At 40.6% G+C, this 17,601-nt stretch overlaps 1 protein-coding gene across 1 annotated transcript in view; it reads left to right on the top strand.

Moving 5' to 3' along the window:
- Positions 1-6,989: 6,989 nt before the first annotated feature.
- The window catches only part of LOC139746658 (alpha-(1,3)-fucosyltransferase C-like), a 249,044-nt gene continuing 238,432 nt past the window's right edge, over positions 6,990-17,601 (top strand). Inside the window, exons 1-2 of the mRNA XM_071658101.1 lie at positions 6,990-7,330; positions 15,553-15,602. The gene's annotated coding sequence lies outside the window, so the exon portion shown is untranslated. The remainder of the gene's footprint in view (positions 7,331-15,552; positions 15,603-17,601) is intronic.

Genomic DNA, 17,601 nt, shown 5'->3' with positions numbered 1-17,601 from the left:
ATGATCACGATTTGTTCATTATCTCTCCTTATCATAAACTGAGTCTATATTTCCCCTGGCTGAACATGTCCCCCAAGGAAGTAGCGACTGAAAAATATTCCGCAGTCGTCCCATCGACTCCCAAGTCTTTACAGTAGTTATGGCATATGATAAGATACTATTGATAACAGTAGATAGATGGTCAAAATAGACTATCCTTCTCTAGTTATGGTTCAAATGGCGATACTGTGAGAACAAGCATTCACATCCTTCTTCACCAAAGATCATATGCTTGATTCTTCTCAACTTACCTACCAGCCAGCCCCCCTCCCTTTCCCTCCCTCCTTCCTCCCTAAGTCATACTCACGTGGAGAACTTATCAGGGAAAAGCTGTAGGTCATTGGTGAGCACTAAGCCTCGCCGCGCACTCCAGAAAGCGAGCAACATCGCCTCTTGCCTTGACTTGGTGTACGGCAGGTATATGTACACGCTGCACCTGCGGAGAGAGAGAGAGAGAGAGAGAGAGAGAGAGAGAGAGAGAGAGAGAGAGAGAGAGAGAGGTTAGCAGTGCAAGCTATTGGACATATTCGTGGCATTTACTCATGGCATAAGTCTGGCCACTTTTGTTATTGTTCTTCTTCTTCAACGGACAATACGTGTTCCTCAAATACCTGAAGTTCTCGAGCGTGTTGTCATCAACATCTACCATGAGAATCATGGCGTTCGTCATGGAGAAAGGGTGATGGAGGCCCCTCAGGTCCCGGTGTGGGAGGCGAGTGACAGCGAGCATCTTCGTCAAACCCACGAGCACGCTGCTCTTCAGCAAACCCTCAGAGATCGCTGTCAGGAACTCCTTGTCGTCACTCACCACCACTAGCGTCAAGTACCACGACACCTGGCGTAGCTGTGAGGAGTTACCGAGTGAGTAACCTAACTTCCCCACTTCACCTCAGCTGTGGTATGAGTGACCTAACCTGACCTCAGCAGTGCTGAGAGTGACCCACCCCACCCTTATTAATAATGTAAACACGACCCTAAGAAAGTGAGAGTGAGTTACTTGCTTGATTAGTGATGTGAAAGTGACCTCTGTAATGTGGGAGTGACCTCTGCAATGTGAGAGTGACCTCTTCAATGTGAGAGTGACCTACCCGTCGTGCTTGACCTATGACCCAGGATAGCTCCTCCATCTGGGTCAGGTTGGCATCCCCAACACCCCAGTCCACAGCGAAGATCCCAACACTCCGAGACGCCTGTAGTTCAACCACGAACGCCTGTAATACAAAGACTACTGTATGTTCTAATACATCTACTGTATTGGACGAACTGTAGTTAGTCACAGAGTTTATTCACGAGGCTCATCCTACAGTACCTTGATAAGAGATAGCTTAGATAACGTCATGTCTTCATACCTTGCAGATATGAAGATAAGATAAGATAAGGTCATAGTCACACACCTTGACGGAGGTAGTTACAGCGTCGCTCATGTCCGTAAGGAAGATCACGGAGCCGCGTGGATGAGACTGGAGTGATAATACGTCCCTCAAGGCCCATGTTAACCCCACCGCCTCGTGACCGACTAAGGGAGAGAGAGAGAGAGAGAGAGAGAGAGAGAGAGAGAGAGAGATGAGAAGAGACTGTCATTTCATCGCTTGATTAATCTTATCTGCAATAGATAATTCGTAGATTTCCTTCTTCTTCTTCGTCTTCTTCTTCTTCTTCTTCTTCTTCTTCTTCTTCTTCTTCTTCTTCTTCCCTAACCTGAGCCAAGCTTTCGGCTTAGTGAGCCATTTGAGGTCAGAGGTTACCTGGTACAACTGCTGTCAAGCTAAGTTTAAAACAAGGTCGATATAACACATTTTATATATATATATTATATATATATATATATATATATATATATATATATATATATATATATATATATATATATATATATATATATATATATATATGGGAGGTTTTCTAACATAACTCTGACCTTTGACCTACCATTAGGTCGGGGCACAACGAGTGGAGAGGAAACGTTCATGGCCACAACAATAGCCATGATGCAGACGCTAACAGCCAGTTTGATCACCAGTGACGCCATAGGAACCAGCTCCGTCTCTCTCCATCAACACTTGACTGGGAAGGGAAAAAAATATATATATATACATTCGTCACCTATGTTTATATCATGGAATAACTAGTGTATGTGAAGCAGAGTTTTGCTTGTAAGTTTCAGAGAAATGATTACTACCAATTCTTATTCTCGTATTTACATTAAGAAAAGAGATATGTCACATCGTCTTTCATCGTTACAAACAGCCTCGTTAGGACCCTAATCAGTAGTTGGCTGTTGTTTGAATTCAAGCTGTTTGTTGGTCTGAACAATTCACTTAGACATTTGAAGTAAAAAAAAATACTAATTCTTGATAGTTTAATACTCTAATGTAAATGTATATCAACATTTGTATCAGTTTTAAGACTGTCCCTCGGTAAATCAGGAGTAAACGATTATCTATATAAATTTACATATAAATACGCAGTTGTGTTAATGACTTTTACTACATTTTTAAAACACAGATAAGGGTAGGAAGTCTTCGGTCACTGAAAGATAACAAGGTAATTGCACCTTCCCTCTAATTACATTCATTTTCCCCCGATTATGTTTCACAATCTGACTTGAAGGTCTGTTATCAGTTTGACCTGATTACATGTATACAGATGGCCTCATAATGTAATCGGATTACCTTAGAAAAGGACAGATTATATTTAATTTCTTTCAGCACCTTTGTCGTATGGAATTATATTCGTGATTATGTAGCTATTATTTGTAATTGCCTAAATAGTTCTTTTGCAACACGTAAACAACATTTTTCTTTAATTTGGAAAAAAAAAATAATATCAGTTTTCAGTGTAGGACAATGACCTTTCTTGCATTACGCTCGTGAGGTCATTTTTCCATAACTTGGTAGATCAAGCCATTTCAATTAACCCACCCTATATGAAATATTCCATCTATTTACTAATACCTTCAACCAAACTACTTTGACAACTAATAAAACCTCTTCTTACATGATGACGATATTGAGTCTTTTGATTTAGATAAGAATAGAATTAGACGTTTGAATTGGGCTGTCTTTGACTTCATTCATCTAAATTACTTCTCTAAGTAACAATTGTATAAAAAAAAAGATCAGAGTATTTAGTGATGTTAATTGATCTACTGGGTTAACTTTAGTAGTTAAAAACGCGAAGACTATACGTATTAATGAATATCTCAAAGAAACTAACTTTCCGTACATCTCAGTGTCAATATACGATCTTCACCACAATAAAACTTGAAGATATAGTAAAGGAACGATGGAGGAAAATCCTAAAAGCACGACACATTAATCCTCTTAACCCCGACATCATAACAAGTTCGTGATGAACAGCTGCAATAACAAGCAGAGGGCGTGGCACATGATTGGCGAAGGTGAAACAAGGAAAAGGTACGTGATTGGCTAATGAGTGACAGATAATACGCCACAGATAGAGGTGGGATCTGCAGACAAGGGTGAGAGCGCTTGCAGCAATAGACTGAAGTCACTTGTTTACCTATCTCCCGGACGACCTTATCTCCAATAACTACGATTCTTGTATGAGTGTTATCTGTGTGTATTGTCGTATACAAGTGGTAAGTGTTACTGAATATTGTGATAAGCCGTTCTTTCCTTATACATGATAGATTATCTTAAGAGTTAGAATAGATTGTAAGCAGAATTGATATCTTTTTTAGTGGATATTGATATTTACGAGATGAAGAAAGAGGTAAATATTATATTAAGCTGTTAATGGACACTCTGTAAGTTATCGTACAGACGAAAGGCTAGAGAAACACAAATTACAATGGCAAGAAATTTTTATGTATATATAAAAAACATTAATACATTTTGCTATAGAGAAAATACATACAAAATATACTTGTTAAACATGACACCAGATGTGTTATTCGAGGTCGCTTCTCTAGTAACAATGAAATACACAAGATGTCGAATTATTCACAAAACTGAAGTATACTTTGATCGGAGTTTGATTAGAGTTTAATGAAGTTCCTTAGACTAATTAGCCAGACCTGCTGGCTAACAATGTAACAATCATGACTGAAAAATCTGACCTTATAAGGACGATGGTATGTGTTGTCCTTTTGGTAGGGCGCTCTGACCTTTGACCTCAACTATGAGGGACAGGTCAAACGTCACACCCCTAATCATACCCGAGGGTCATAACGTCGCCCTTGGGACGTCGAACCATCGTGCTTGAAGAACGACTCGGTCGTTTGCTTGAACTACCTTCTGGGAATGTTACGACCTTCCATCATGCATAATGACCGAGAGCAGAGATACGACACTCAGTCGTATTAGTCACGAAGACGAAGTCTTATCGCTCACCGCAGTTGGGATACCGAAGGTAATTAAACTTTATACTGAAACCAGGAGGTGTAGAGATGCGAGCAGATTGGGCAATTAAGCACCTCTTTCTCGAGGTCAGAGAACTGGCGGAGGGTTGGCCACGGATTACAGCACACCTGGGAGATAGGAGCATCTACTTTCCTTGTCGGAGTTCCATGGGACTGATAGACTATGGCTGGGGCGATGGACAAGGTATTACCAGGACGCTGAAACGCTGAAACAGGGGTGATAAGAGGCACTTCCTTATCACGAAACTGAAACACTCTATCGGGAGAAATAGGCCAGTTCCTGCTGGGAAATGGAAGGCCTGTAGTAGGGGAGATGGGCAAGGCCCTATTACCATCAGCGACTCGGTTTGTGTAGGGTTGAGGAGGTCTTCTGTATCCTCGAACCCTGTTGTGTCTGCGAGGTCTCGTGTTCACGTTGCCTTCCCTCTGCCACCTGTGGATCCATCTGTGGACCGTCGTTAAACTGGTCCCCGTCGCCCTGGCTATAGCACGGAGGGACATACCCCTTGTCCACATCCAGACGAACTCGGCCCTCTCTACCAGGGCTGTGGGTTTTATTCCTCGATGCCATTCCATCGTCTGCTCTGTCAGGGAAAAATTCAAATCATCAAGAGACTCATTCGAAGTTTCGTCACACACACTTGAAATCATTGATATCATTTCGCACTACGCCAGAAGATATGGTTCTAAATATTATTCACGGGCGTGCCGAAGCGACAGATGAATTTTCTTTAGTTCTTGATTAATTGTAGTAATCTATTTCATGTCCTACGAGAGGAATTTCATTGCAGAGGCGTCAAAGTCTAATGAGGAGGTGATATCTCAAAATCTAAATTATTATCGTTTGAGAAAGCTTTTTCTCTACCACCGGTTATATCATTTTGTAAATCCTTTCTCGAATAAATGACTTATTACATAATAATTTACAAAACGACTGGAAGGTAAGGTTACATCTAATAGCGAGGAGAAATTGCTTCTGATATCGAAGAAAAGTTATTTATGAATAAATAACTTTTGTTTTCTGACGTAGTGCAAGCCATACACAGGAAATGATTAATTTGATCACAGCCAAATGGTCTGGATAATGAGCATGAATGAGAAATTATATCATTTGATATAAATTCAATAGTACTTCAATGAATTTACAAAGATTAAATCATTATAATCACATGAAACATTTATATGAAGCTTCAACACTGCTACTAAACAGAGAATGATACATAGTTACAAAGTTAGAGATCTTATGAATGTTACTAAAAACAGTGATCAAAATCAAATAAATCCTTGGTGGTATATATGTAATAAAGATGGGTTTAATAGAATATAAATTGACGGGTCGCGTACATAATCCTACGAAATATTTTTTTTTTTTCGGTAGATTTGGCACCACTGTCAGGTGATCGGATGTAAACAAACATGTCGGCCAACGCACTTTCAATTATTATGTCGTAAGTAAAGCAAGTGTGCATTTATGCTGTTAGGAAAGAGTGATCATTATGCACAAGCAAGTTGTAGATGGCTGGGACAACAGATGGAAACGTAGAGAGTCAGTGTGTACGCTGTGTACACTTAATGTTGGCAGGAATCTTTTGTGTTGAGGTAGATGGCGGGAGCCTGGCTGGGGCGGTGACGATGAAGAATATCATGTGTGAGGGAGATCGGCGCCCTTAGGTTTTGTCCCAGAAGTAGCGACAGTGAGGTCGTAACTGTCCCTGTTATCGGGAAACGGAACTCATGGTGTGAGGTGTGGTCCCATGATAAATAAGGGAGAGAGCGTTGCAGTGAAATAAGCAGCCATGATCAGTGCTAGCATACCCAGCGACCAGAATGTACGGAGACAGTTATTTCATGGATTCGTAAGTCACTGGTCAATAAACTGAGTCAAGAATGAGACGGTCATCGCATATTTGTAGTATGATAGGTATAACAGGTAACTGGTTATATTTAGCAGGAACAGTACAGGTTAGCTATTCTTGAGCGTATGTTTTACCAGTAACTTCAAAGTTGTGACCACAGTAAGTATACTGAATGTTAATCATTATCATTGTTATTATCATTATTATTATTATTGTTATCATTATTTTTTTTTTTTTTTTTTTATACCTTGTCGCTGTCTCCCGCGTCTGCGAGGTAGCGTTATCATTATTATCATTATTATTATTATTAAGGTTTGAGAGGAATGTATGGCCACGAGAGTATAAGATGTGGCTTTTGTGTTTCGAAAGCATTGTTATTATGTAATAAATACATTTACTCGAAAGTTAACTATCATTTACCTCTTGCAGAAGTTTAAGAATGTATAATTTCATATAAATGAGATTGGATGTGTTTTGGGTAGCTTACTTTTTAAGGCAATGGCTATTTCACACACAAACACACTTGATAAAGTAGTCACCCATCAACACCGTAATCTTTGACGTGTCAACAGTTTTCTACCAGCTCAGCAATAGATGGCGCGGGTGGCAGACCTGGACAGCTCTCTTTAAAGACTGTTAATGTAGGATAATTACGCCTCCTACCACTCTTATTAATTTTTTTCTCTGTCAGTTAACCCAGAGAACTGGTACCTTGTGGATGTAGCCAGAATTTTTCTGTGTTGGTACGGCTGTGTTACGCCCGTGTTTAGGAAGTGTTACGCCCTTGGTGCCTTGTGAAGACGCGTTATACACTAGTGAATATAAGAACAAAGGATGATAAGCGTAAGGCTTCTCCGTCTAGTGTGAAGGACATTTAAAACGTCTGCTGTACCGACATTTAAAAAACGAACTGTAAACCTACGTAGGCTGGTGTTGTCTTCGCGTGAACAAGCGTTCGTTCGAAGGCGACAGCTCATGGAAGCCACACATTCATGGAGCAGTCCATTTGGATGAAGAATTCATCCTGAGGATGTTGGATGACTATGCCAAGGTAAGTAATTATGTCATTGAATTTATAGACAGACGCCACTTGAACGTGACCGAGTAAGCAAAGTTTTAGCTGAATTTTTTTTTTTTTTTTTGACGCAAGCGAAAGAACGAACAAACTGGCGTAGACGTTTCTTCATTATTGGTGCATATATCTTTATTAACGCCTTATTTATGATAAAATTTATTGATAGTGCAGCTGGATTTTTTCTTTTTTTTTTTTAGATTATATGAAGTTTGTGCATTTTATTGACAGTGCAGCTGGATTTTTTTTTCTAGATTATATGAAATTTGTACGTTTTTGCATATGCATGTTTAAGATATTAATCTTATTTTCGTTCCATTTAGCACCATCTTCATAAATGTTTGTTGATAAGACACTCTAGATCCTCTTATCAGGATTATTTTGGTGCAAAAAATAGGGTATTATTACCCCAGAACGTAATTTATCGCATGTAAACAAGTTTGACGCTGAAACATATTCGTAATATCTGAGATTGTTAGCTATAGAACCACCTTTTTTTATTCATTCATTTGTTTCTTATGCCTTTCCTTAAATCAGTTACTAGACCATCTATATAATAAGACTGGAAACCCTTTCATACCACTGTCCTATTCGTTCACGAAGTGGACGAAAGGGGTTCAGTGTGTCATGTAATTTGAGCTAACGCTACACAGAAACGTTGGGAAACCATTGCTCTGTGGATGCGAAGAGGAGAATCTGTTACAGATTTTTTATCATTTGTTAATACAAATAGTTTATCCTTAGTATCTTTGTTGCTTATATTTTTTTTCGTGATCTGTGAGGCCCTAGCCTGGCCCGAGAAGTTACTGAATAAGTTTATTATCTATAGTAAGGATAATAAGATGTATTCTTGGTAACATGATAACTGACATAATTATTCTTCAACGTTAAAAGTAGTCTGTAGGTAAGAGGTCCCATTAGCACCAAATCCGAGTGACAAAAGAACTCTGTAACACTATTAACCAGTGAAACCATGACCCAGTAATAGCACTAAGACCCTCTGGGACCCAGTATGACCAGGGCTCAGTTGTACCAGGACCCAGTATGACCAGGGCTCAGTTGTACCAAGACCCAGTATGACCAGGGCTCAGTTGTACCAGGACCCAGTATGACCAGGGCTCAGTTGTACCAGGACCCAGTATGACCAGGGCTCAGTTGTACCAGGACCCAGTATGACCAGGGTTCAGTTGTACCAGGACCCAGTATGACCAGGACTCAGTTGTACCAGGACCCAGTATGACCAGGGCTCAGTTGTACCAGGACCCAGTCAGACCAGGACTCAATAGCACTAGGATCCATTAACACTAGGTTACACATTACATAGACTGTACCACTGAGAATAGAATTGAATTTAATTCTTATTTTCGTGGGTAGATTTGAGCTTTAATTTGATGAATCGTTCTGTTTTATGCCAAGTCTGCTGTATGTGCACCGATTTTGTTATAGATACACAGACTTTGCCTGCAGTTGGTAATGGCTTTACCCATGATTTAATTCTACTATGAAGCGAATGTTTTAAATGGTTTACTGTTCTGTTTCTACAAACTTTAAAGTTACGACTCTTTTCGCACATAGACATTGTTTGTGGATGTGTTTGTTTCAGTGCCTATATTTTTATATGTATGTGTGCGGATGTTTGTGATTGTACTTGTTTCTTTATTTAAATTTGAAACTTCCTACTTAAGTGTATGTAAATATGGGATTCCTTTGCACCACACACACCCACCCACACACACACACACACACACACACACACATGTATATACGTTTACTTTCCATAATCATATTTACATTCAAAAACTAATGTAAAGAGTCGGATGTCGATTTTAGAAATGATTTGTAAGTCGGGTTTCGAAAAATACATTTAATCCTGTTACTAATACTCAGTGTTGAAATCTATCTGACGTATAGATTTTAATGTGCCAGTCAGGAAGTTATGTTATCACTCACCATGAAAATAAAAATACAAATGCAGATGTTTCGTGATGTTCTGAAAATGAACTACCTTAGAATTTCTTCCAAGTAACTTTTGATCACTTCAGCATTTTGGTCAATAAAGTATAAGTGTTGTAATAGCTTTGACTAGCAATAGATGGACCAAACCTTTCAGAAAATAGTTCTGATGAGATCGCAAAGAAGAAATCCGAGTATATATATATATATATATATATATGACCCTCACACACTTAAAACTTTCGAGGTAATACGTACTTCGACAATATGGTGAAGCTGGTGTCTTGAACCTCAGCTGAAAGCGAGTGTGAAGACCCAAGGATCTGGGTTATAGCTGGCTTGTTGTTTCCACTGTGACTGCCATAGAAGGAATGATCCTCCCTGGCGGCCATACACGGAATTTCTTGGGTTACGTTGAACATGGAGATCTGCCATTGGTGGAGGAGAGGGTTCTAAGTCGGTCCCTGATTGGTTTACGTCTCCAGTCACCTTTCACGTAATTGGTCGACGTGATATCTGTGTATTGAAAACGCTCTTTGTTAACTTCATGGTTTGAGGATGTGTGTGTGTGTGTGTGTGTGTATGTGTGTGTGTGTGTGTGTGTGTGTGTGTGTGTGTGTGTGTGTGTGGATGAGGTTGATACTGAACTGAGAAAAGTACAATGGAGAGGTGTAGCAGAGAGGCAAAAACAGGAGGACTTAACTAAGTATGATTGAAGGTATATTCCTTCCGACAGTATTGTGTGTGGCTATATCTTGGGCTTAGAACGCTAAGGGAAGGAAGAGGGTGAATGTGTTGGTAAGGAATGGCCTGAGAACGATATGTGGTGTGAGAGAGACTGGGGTTATCGTGTAAGGTGTGGCAATAAGTGCATTCTGGTTGAGACGGGTCAGCCTGGGTGTGCTTGAAGTGGTACGGGCACATAGAGAGGATGAGCGAAGAAAGATGGACTTAGAGGATCAATGCAGGGAAAGAAAATGGAAAGACGAAAGATATAGAAAGATATGAGTGTAGGAGTCTTTAGGATACCAGGTACATGGACATTCAGGAGGGAGATAGGCGTGCACAGGATAGAATGAGCTCGATTTACTGTGCTATATGGGAAGCGACATGCTCTCCAATAGAGTGAACCAGGGCATAGGAAACGTTTATGTCGTGGTGCAGCCTGCGAATCCGTGGATGGAAGGCTCCAGTTTCGGTACATGATAAACGGGAGTTATTGAGTGGCTGCTGTGCACGTAGAGCCAGCCATCCTTCGGTTGATGCACTGACACAGATTCGGTTTAGAGTCGTCGGCTGCATTTTGTCCATGACTGTCAAAAGAGCCCTCGGTTATAGATGGATAAATGGGATGACAAATACGTCACGCTGTACGATTATCTCAGGATGGATTTTGCGTTGGAACACCAAATATCGGAAAGGAAAGGAATGAAAGGAAAAGAGTTCCTTGACGGTTTTTAGAGAAAATCTGATATTTTAGGACGGGCTGAAACTAGGCTGAGAGTTAGGGACGCGATAGGGCAAAGAAAGATCTCGGTGATCAGTGGTGTGTATTGTGGAGTGGAGGAAAAGACGATCAGAACACCCAATGGGAATACGATTGGAACCAGATATTAATCAATACGTCAAAGTAGTCAAACCGATAAGTGAGAGATTTAGAACCGCTATTTGAATATAGAGAAGACTATATATATTTTGTGGGTGTGTATTTATATATATATACGTGTCCCATCACGAGAGATGTTAAGGCTAGGGAAAGCATCATTCACTGGGTGTTTAAAGGAAGAAATTAAAATCCATTGCAAATGAAGAGGTGATTATTATCGTAGGAGACTTTAACGCTGGAGTAGGAAATGATAAGTGAGCTATTAGAAATGAATAAGAAGTCTTCATGTTTATAAAGAAACGAAGAGGGAGAGATGATGGTAGATTGTTAAAAGGGAAGCTGTTATAGCAAGCAGGTTCTTTAAACATCAAGATACCCATATGTTTACCAGATAGAGGAAAATGCCGGACACATTGATCATAGTCTCATAATAGTATATGGCTTAAACTCACAGAAAATACGAGTCAATGATGCAAAAGCAATCCCAAGACGCATCTCCTCTTATGAAAGATCAGCCTCCAGACAAATAGATCACCAAAGCCACTCAGAACAGAAAGTGAAATTGTCTTACAAACACAGTCAACACTCACATAGGAATGCAAACGCTGAGGAATCCTTTTAACACGTCTGTGAGTAAATATCGGCTGTTAGAGGAACACTGGAAACAAAATTAGCTGCAGGATTGTGGGATAGAGACCACAACTTTCTTGCAGACAGACGCACTTAAAGATGCGGGAAACGTGAGAATGTAAAGATATGGTGAAGCAGTACGACTACTGAATAGGGTACGTTTTTCTTAGAGAAAGAAGTTATTGAATGCAATGAAAGATTGAAGGAACACGTCCAGAAGGAGTGGGATGAAGACTTTGCCCCCAGATTACATTCAAAATAAGAAAAGGAGTTATGAATTAGCCACGTATTGCAGAAAACGTGTGAAATGGAAAACTCAGTATTCAAATATAGTGATCATGAAATCTTCGTAGAACTGTGTCGATAGAGTTGGTCATATTGTTTTAGAAGTGTTGTAGATGAGCCATAAGACCCCCAGATGGTGGTGAGGAAGCTGAAGTTGTTGTTGAAGATGATGTTTTGGAAGTTGATGTTGAATGATGTTTGGTCTCAACCTGAGGGAGAAGTTGAGGTGCAGTCGCCTCAGGATCACCCACTGGTAGCAGCAGTGCTGCGGTTAGAAAACTTCCTGAAAGGAAAATGGGAAAAGCGACTGACGTAGACGACATCGCTAATAGAACTTGTTACGAGTAGTTTACAACATCAGACCTCGTTTTCTTTGTCTAATTAGATGAAGCTTCTGAAGAAGGCACAGTCGCTGAAGATTGTAATGCACGAATGATGAAGCCAGTTTACAGTAGATAAAGATTGGCTCTGAGAGAATTAAGAATTTATGGGTAGACTATCCTGAATTTTCCGAAGCGTTATTTAATCCATAACTAGGAGAGAATAGTCACTGTTTCCACTCTTGTCAGATTTCAGAAAAAGTAATTGGAATTAAGCATTCGTATTTATCTCGTATTTATTTATGTTTGGAAAGCCTTTGACTCTATCCCTAAAGAAAGAGTATGGAAAATGTATGAAGTATGGATTCCTTAAGAAACAGGTCAAAGTTATTATTGGCATTTATGGTCCATCTGGATGACAAATAGTATTAAGCAGTGTTTTGTCACAAATGCATTTCAGTCCAGACATGAACAGGGTTATTCGATAAGTTAATGACCAAAACGCTAGTTAACTTTTCAGACACTGACGTACACAGATGACATCTTGCATTAGAAACTGGAGAGAAACGAGCAGAAGCAAATCTAGAAAATATAATATAAAAGAAAAAATTATGCTTGAGAAAATTGTTTGGACTGACACTATTGTTCATGAAAACAAAATTGTCTAAACCAAGACATCCGGGGGTCTTGTGAGGCCTGGGATGAACAACGAAATTTGAGAACGACATACGATTTTAAACCAGTTGGGAAATGACTGATGGCAGGACCCGGCAAGGAAGAGAGAAACAGTAAACACCATAGAGAAACGCTGAGTGAATTCAAACGCGAAAAACAAGACGTGTTAAAGGATGGAAGAGAGTAACTCAAGAGGTTGGTTTAGCCGGACACTCGAGGGTGTTCCTATGGACGCATATAAGTCGTACCTGCAGACTTGGGCCCTCATCTCATAACTCCTGGAGCAGGAGAGCCAAAACTACTCCATCACACTTTCGCCAGTGGCACAGTCGAGAGCAGAAACTGACTAGCTGGCCATTAACCTCAGGACTCTGATGAGTGTGAGGGCGAGAAGCAAGGAGTGGGTAGCACTTCTGGTGACATGGGGGAGGGGGCGGTTGTGGGAGTGTAAGAGCGTCAGGAACTGAGCTCAAGACTTGAGGTTGGTGGATATGAAGGTAGAATACGAGAGGTGGCACCCAGAAGCGAGCAGGGTGAAGAGGAGAGACTTGTTCTCTGGAGGGAACTGAGCGAGTGTTTCAGCTTCTTTTTTTTTTATTGATGAAAGGGAACGAATCCCTGTGGTAAAGGATTAAATGCATGGGTGAATGAAGCATCAGGTGAGGGTCTAACTCAAGGAGCATTTACCCCTGTGTGAATGAAAATGGGGAACAGCTTATCGACTTATGTGTTCAATATAGATCTGTCATCTGGAATACTGGGTTTAAGAAAAGGTGTCTATATGATTTTATGTAGACGATTGGAGTTGGGAATCAACGGATATTGTTGTGTTATGTGCTTAGTGACAGACACGCAATGGAGAGGGTGTTGTATGTGAACGTGTTGAGTTAAGAGGTTTGGACGATGGATCATTTCTTGATTGAGGCGAGAACGAAATTTTCTAGTGATTTTAGTGAAAGAAGAAATGCCGTATGGGAAAGAAGTGGTATAAACAAGTGAGCTTAGAAATGATGCCTGTGTGCAGAAATATCAAGAGGGATTGATTACACAGTGGCTTAAAGTAAGTGTGAATGAAACGAGGGGAGTGGACATGTGGGCGGATGAGAAATGGTAATGAGTGGTCGAATGATGGAGTTAAACTGATGGTTAAAGAGAACAACAAAGGTACATGGACGATATACACAGGGGAGGAGTGCGTGTGATTGGAAGGTGTACGAGAGAAAGTTGCAGTCAAGAGGAAGGTATGGGAGCTGAAAAACAGAGTAAAACGAGAGATGAGATTGAGAATATATCGATTAACATTAGGGAGAACAGGAAAATGTGTCAGAAAATGAAGAGTGTCAGGAGAACAAAAATTCTCTTACACAGGATAGCGACAGTGAGAGGAGCAGATGGGGAAGAGATTTGAACGTGAAATGAATTATTTTAAAAGACTGGGATGAGGTGGTATACAGAGTGTGTGAAAGTCACGGCGAATGGTTTGGTGAAAAGAAAGTAGGATGTGAAAGCCTTGTGTAATAAGAAGTGTGGCATAGGGGACTGCAATTGAGTTTCTCAAGTAAAAAAGTGTGTGTGGCTGACTGGTTTTTTAGGCTTCTCAGCGTACGCCTTGCCAAAAGTGAAGTGACTGTGAACTGACTGAATGCACGTTTTGTACCTTTCTCTAAAGGCAATGGGGACAGAAGTCGGTGCTTCAATGCACCGAGTTGCATGGGAGAACGGTGACTGAGAGGGTGATGGCATCCGCTGATGGTAATCAAACTAGGACGTAGCAGTGTGGTCGCAGAAGTGGTGCAGGATGTGTGAACCAGGTGTTTGCACTGAAGAGTTTGTGTGTGAAATCCCCGGAGGAAGATAGGTTTGTAATGTGGCATCAATAGATCAGGAGAAAGCGTATGCTGCGTGTGAGAGATGTGTTGTGGAAGGTATTACGGATACGGTGTGGGAGAAAAGCTGCTAAATGCAGTATCACTGTTTTCCTTCCCCCGGGAGAGTAAGTACGTGTGTGTGCGAGTAGGAAAGGAAGAGAGTGATCGGTTCCAGGAGAAGGATGGACAGGGCCTAGTGCTTTTGGAAGGACCTAAGTGCCGGGCAGAATTGAGGAGAGAATTTATAGCAATTTTATTTGTCTTGTTTGTTTATGCTGAACGTTTGTAGCCGCTAAGCAGCCGTTGATAGCTTTATATACTTTTTTGTTTGTTTTTCTTTTTTGGTTGTAGATTTTTCATATTTCCATCTGACTTGTTGCATGGCCAGGCAGATGAGCAAACATACTGTTAGCAGAGAGTGAGGTGTAGCATTAAGCATAGCTTGACACGAGGAACTACGTGTCAGGTAGAGAGAGAGAGAGAGAGAGAGAGAGAGAGGTGATGAGGGAAACAGAGGAAATGGAAGGATGGAGTAAATGAGACTTCGAGGTCTCGTAAGCCACACATCCAGGATGGAGGAGGGGGAGACGTGTTCGTGGGAATGAATGAATTATATCGATGTGGAGGACGGGGAGCGACGTGGTCTCCTGGTGTTGTTATTCCTGGACCCCTTTTCCAAGAGGTTTTGCAACTTCAAGAAAGCGCTCATTCCAGTAGCAGGGAAAGTGTAGAGTTATAGAATAAAGAAGCTATTGGAGTATATAGGAAGTATATATTTAGAGAGAATAATTATGTAAGTCTTTGATTCTTTTGTCTTAAGGCCTCCTTTTAAAGTCTCTCAAGTTTATCCTTATCTTTCTCCAGATCTGGTGACCAGAAGTGGACGAGGGACACCAACCAGAGCATCGTAAAGGGTGAGTACCGTAAACCATTGTTTACAGTCTCCATTTCCAGCTGTGAAGGCAAACATCCTATTGGCCATATTGTATGCAGCTAGGAAATTGGTTGTAGTTGAAGTCAGTATCTGTAATCACTCGGAAGTCGTTTGCTTCTTTAAACTTCTTGTAGAAGTTTAGCCATGATTTTCAATCCTTTGGCGCCAAAGTACAGATCAGAGGACATAACCTGGCGTTAGTCAGTATTGAAATCCATCTGCCACGTCTCCATACACTGTCATCCAGTTTATTGAAATCCATCTAAATCCTCGAACAGTCTTTCTTTTGAATTGGTTGCGTTTTTTCGTATTTTGTGTTGTCAGCAGATTTTGAGAGCTTCTGCAGGTGAGTCTTGGATCCTTCATGAAGGCAGTGGAGCTTCTGCAGGTGAGTCTTGGATCCTTCATGAAGGCAGTGGAGCTTCTGCAGGTGAGTCTTGGATTCTTTATAAGGTCAGTGATGTCGATGAGGGAAAGTATGGGTCACAGGACTTAGGTCTAGACTCATGAAGACAATTAGTTGCTTCTCCCATTTCCCCGCTTCCGCTGAGAGAGCCAATTCACTGTCCATGATCTTCAATGGGTTCTCATTTGATCCCGCAACTTCCTACGTGGTGTAGTTCATCAAAGGCTGCACATATAAGTCAAAGTTAGGAACACCAGAGGGTATTTTAGGGTTTCAGTTGTCATGCATTTGACTAGAAACTGTAAATCTGGTTCGCTAAACACTGTCTTTGGCGTCGGGACCCATGTTTATGGCTGGGTATTGATCTGTTTTCTTTTAGGAATTTGACTGTCAATTTTTTGCTGGTAAGACTTTACCTAACCTGGAATTAACGCTACAAGTACGGGAGTTCGGATCCCTGTGGCCGTGTTGGCGTTATTTTAGCTACCGTCCATTTATCAGGGAGTTTCCCTTCCTGCAGTGATTTCTTGAATATTTTGGTGTCAGAATGAGGCTATCTGCCGACTCCCCTCTTGTATTATCACTGGCGAGATATCGTCTGGACCAATTGCGTTTTTGGGATATAGTTTGTCGAGGTATTGATGTACGATGTGCCATTCAGTGTTTTTAATGTCCAGTTCGTCATTTTCAATGGCCAGAAATAATTTTCTTGAACTTGCGTATCTTAGACGAACTTTGTAGTATGTTAGACAAACTTTGTGCTTCGTAAGACGAACTTAGCAGTATATTAGCGCATTGTAAGTGCTAGTCGTAAATCACAAATACACACGTTGAAGCGCTGAGGTGAGCAAACCCGATGGATAAATCAACACACAAGCTCCAAGCTTTCGACTATGTTACATGCCATTTTTCAAGACTCCTTGACAGTGGCTTGAAATATAGCGTAAAACTTGGAACTTCTGTGTGTCTGTGTTTCCAGCGAGTTTACTCATATTATTCAAACTTGTTTATATGCCATTGTCATACGGCAAGGAGGCTAGAGGAATTTTATTTTTTATTTTTTTTTTCCTCCTTTCCAGCTTTCACACAAAATGGTACCGGTTCGATTCCTGCTGTTACGAGGGCATTTATGTGTTCTATGAAAGTCCACGCTCATTACACTATATATATATATATATATATATATATATATATATATATATATATATATATATACACACACACACACACACACGAATAAGTGTGTGTGTGTGTGTGTGTGTGTGTGTGTGTGTGTGTGTTTACTCGAATATATTTCCCAATAGCTGAAGTCCTTCACGAAGGATATGAAACACTGTGAAGCCCTTGCTCTTACACAATGTCCTTCATCCTTCATCCTGCAGGTGCAGAGGACATCCCATATCCTGCACGAAGGATATGCCATGTGTCCTGCTGCTGCTCACAAAGATTCGAATATCCTGCCAGTAAGATTCACGAATGGACCTCACGAATCACGAAGACTATTCACAGGAAAGAAATAACCCTTTCAACAAATGACTTTTATTTTTTTTTTTACGTATTTTGAATAATTTTA

This window comes from Panulirus ornatus, chromosome 65 (genome assembly GCF_036320965.1).
Source record: "Panulirus ornatus isolate Po-2019 chromosome 65, ASM3632096v1, whole genome shotgun sequence".
NCBI lineage: Eukaryota > Metazoa > Arthropoda > Malacostraca > Decapoda > Palinuridae > Panulirus > Panulirus ornatus.
This window is presented reverse-complemented; position numbering and strand designations above follow the sequence as displayed.